This window comes from Belonocnema kinseyi, chromosome 3 (assembly GCF_010883055.1).
Source record: "Belonocnema kinseyi isolate 2016_QV_RU_SX_M_011 chromosome 3, B_treatae_v1, whole genome shotgun sequence".
Classification (NCBI taxonomy): Eukaryota; Metazoa; Arthropoda; class Insecta; order Hymenoptera; family Cynipidae; genus Belonocnema; species Belonocnema kinseyi.
This window is the reverse complement of record NC_046659.1, coordinates 115,758,605-115,762,679: the sequence shown is the minus strand read 5'-3', so window position 1 is coordinate 115,762,679 and position 4,075 is coordinate 115,758,605.

The following is a 4,075-nucleotide window of genomic DNA, read 5'->3' as shown; positions in this document are numbered from 1 at the left end:
TTGTTGATGAAATACTAAATTGAAAAGGATAATTGTTTGCGTGGGAAGAGGGCGAAAGAGTGAGTATATTGAGATGGTGAACGGATTGTGGGGAAGATAGGGGTATAGAAGAACAGAAAAATGATGAAAAAGAATAGTCAGAAAAATAATGTTTAAATAGAACAATGCAGTTCAAGGATTCAGGAGAGTATAAGAGATAGACACAAAAGAATGAAAAAATAATTAATGATGAATTAGGGAGAAAAAGGAGAGTTTGATAGGTGGAGATAGTGGAAAGTTTTACGAGTGGTTATGATATTTATGAAAGCGGTTTTGTAGCAATGAGATCTGAATTGAGTAAAATAAAAAGATTTTAAATTAGTTTTTATTATTGGAACTGAGCAAACAGCGAAACCGAGATTGAACCAACCAGATATTAAAGTCTTGTTACGGCTTTTGATAATTAAGTACCCAGTAATACATTGGGAATTTAATCATATAATTTTGAGACAGGAAATTTTGCTGGCTAATATCCCGTAGCACAGCGCGTAAGTAGTTGGGCTAGGGGTTATGTAGGGTAATGTAAGGTAAGAGAATCTTAATCTCGTCGCAGCCTAGAATCTGGGGTGGTGGCCGCCTCGCAGATTTTCCACCTGGCACTCACAGCCCTGGGGTATAATTTCAGTAATTTAATTCCCCAGCTTAATAGAGGGACTCTGGAATCCAGGCTGGTTGAGGATGAAGAGCAGGCCAGGAAAAATGACAAATCCGACCTATTTAATGAAACAGTTGAGATAATGGAAGAAAAATAATTATAAGGTCTTACCAACCTTGAACTAAGTTCATTTTTGAGATGTATCATTTACATTATTTATCTATTTTCTATAATTATAACATCAATGGTGCGCGCACTTTCGATCTTTCATTACAAAAAAGAATTTATTGAAAATAAAAAGTTCAAATAACTATTAATTTTTAAGTTTTTTCTTGAGCAAAATGAAAAATATATTTTTAGATTTTAGATATTTGATATCAGAATTTTAAAAAAATTATTAACTAAATAGTTGAGTTTTCGAACAAAAAAAAATTAATTATGAACGAAAAATGTAAAGCATAATTGATATTAGAACCAGAGCGGTTTCTAAATAAAATGACTTAAGTTTATTGCAAAAGAAAAATTTTCAACAACATAGCTGACCTATAAAATAGTCACACTTTTAACCGAGTAGTTGAATTTTTAACCAAATTGCTTAATTTCATACAAAGTTGACAATTTTTTGACGGACACTACTAATTTTTAACCAAATAGTTTAATTATCAACCAAAAATAGAAACTTCTAGCAAATTAGTTAAATTTGTAACCAAAAAGATAAATTTTCAACTAACATGATGGTTTCTCAAACAAAAATTAAATTTTCTACTTTTTACCAATTCAGTGAATTTTTGCAGAAATCTTGAAAAATGTTTTTTACTTTTGCTTAAACTTTTCAAAATTCTTAGAAAACTTTGAATATTTCTCTTAAAATCTACAAAAATTTACAGTTTGTCCACAATTTTGTAAGATATATGTAAAATATTAATTTTTAATTGTTCAATTCTTGCAACCTTAAAACTAACTTCTTTTTGATTTGATAGTTTAGGTTTAAACATATTTTCAGAATAAATTAAAAATAATGCAAAATTGAGAAAATAATTTATTAAAATTTAAGTCCTTAAAATAATTTAATATTAAACACTGAAATAATGTTTAGCAATCTTTTCTTTGCATTCTATTTTTCAATTCTCAATTAAAAATTAAAAGTTAAAATTTTCAGGTTTTTATTTAAGGAAGAAATTGAATCACATAAAATTAAAAAATAGTTAGAAAAAATTCTAACAATGAAAAATAAGTCTACGTGAAAAGTTTAGAATATATTTTAAAAAGTATAATTAAAAATTTTTAAAAATGATTGAGTTTAAAATTTTAATTTACTTTTCATCGTAAAATGTTTTTCTTTTTACTGAATCCTGTTCAAAATTACTTTTAATTAAAATCTTCTGATATTGGGATTATAATTAAAACTCTTTCTATCTTAAACGTTAAAGCTGCCGCTAAATCTCATTTTTGATCTTAAACAAAATTGGCTAATCAATTAAAATGTTATAGTACAGTTCAATCATAAAATTTTAGAATCGTTTCGAATTAACTATTATCTGTTTTCCTTAGCATTTAAAATAATTAGTTATTTCAGATTTTCATATAAAAGTGTTTAAGATTACAATCCGTCCAATCATTCTGTTTTGAGATTTTTAAATTTTAAATAAAATTGTTTGATTTTAAACGCATTGAATTGCAAAAGATAAAACTTTAACTTCTTTCTAATAAAGTTGTCTAATTTTGAAAATTTTATTATTAAAAATTTCTCAATTTGAAGAGCTTCCAATTTAAATTTTTTAAATTTCAAACCCAATCAATTTCAAATTATTTAGTTTAAAGTGCTTTTTTCGCAAAATAAAACAAATCCAATTCCTTTCTATTTCATTCAAAAAATTCTTTTTCCAATTTTTACTTAGTCTAAAATGGTTTTATTTGGATTCTTATCAATTTAAAGACTCCCAATATATATTTCTCTTAAAATCCAAACACTTTTAATTTGAATACATTAATTCATAATAATTATAAATTGAAGTAATTTGAAAAAAGTTTAAATGAAAATTATTATAGTTTAAGCATATTTTAAAACAAATTTCTTTATTTTTTTTGCTAATGGATTTCAAAATTGTTTATATTTTTAATGTTATAAATTAAAACCCTTAGAGGTAAATAGCGCGTTTAAGGTGCGTATACTGGCTGTTAGTATATAATAAAATTTAACTGCCCGCTTTGACAGACAGAAATAATTAAGGCTTTGCAATCAATTACCAAAGTTAAGCAGCACAAAGCTTAGTTATACTCGGATGGGAGCCACAGTTGAAGATGGGAGTAAATTTCTCTCAGCTTTTTTAGACGCCTTTAATCTTGAATTTTTAAATTAAATAAAAAAAATTTTTATTATTATTTTTTAATAACAACCCAGACTAAGAATTATATTGTTTGAAATGTTAAGTTTGTCACTTAGTTTGTTCAAGTATGATTGCACAAAAGAAGTAATTAAGAAATCGCAGAGAGTTAAGTAAAAAAAAATGCTAGACGTTTCTATGACAAAACCAAAAATTCTTCAATAAATAAAGTCTATTGATGATTACAAAAAGTTATTTCAGGTAATTTTCATTTTAAAAATGTTTATGTATATAAAGAGAGATTAATTTTCAAATAAAACGAAATTTAAAAAGAAACACGTTGCATTGTCAACCCAGAAAGATTTTCAAGTCAAGAAATAAAAAAAAAATCAACCGATTTCTTAAATTCTAATGCTGAACAAACGAATTTTCGACAAGAACATTGACTCTCAAATCCGAAAAGATGAGTATTTAACCAAAAACGTTAATTTGAACTAGGAAAGATAAATTTTTAACCAAATAGTTTTATTTTAAAACAAGCAGTTTAATTTTCATCTAAATCATTGATTTTTTCATCAAAAAGACGAATTATTAAAAGTTAATTAAATTTTTTTAATGAAAGGCAGAATTTTCAAGAAAAACTGCCTTTTCAATCAAAATAAATATGTTTTCAACAATGTAAGATAAATTTTCTAGATAAGTGAATGTTGAAATAAGTGAATGTTGGAAAAGGATCAAAGAAAGACACAAAATAATATATAAAAAAATATATTTATGAAATGGAAACGGAAAAGGGATAGGTAGTGAAATTGTAAGAGAGATAAACGGTTAGTAGAAGAGGGTGGTGTAAGGATGTTCGTCAAGAGAAATAGAGAAAAGTGCCCACTCTTCAGATAAAGAGTGCTAAAAAATAAAAAATCCTCTTCTCCTTCAATTTTTACATTACAAATCCAATTTTTTTTATCATCACAAAAACAAGTGTTTTCATTTACATTTAAACATTTAAAGCAGGGAGTTCCATCAAAGAAGAAGAAGCGAATTGGGCGAAAGGATGAAACGACGAATAGAATTTTGTTGGAAAAGGATTGAAGAAGTACATAAAAATATATATAAAAAA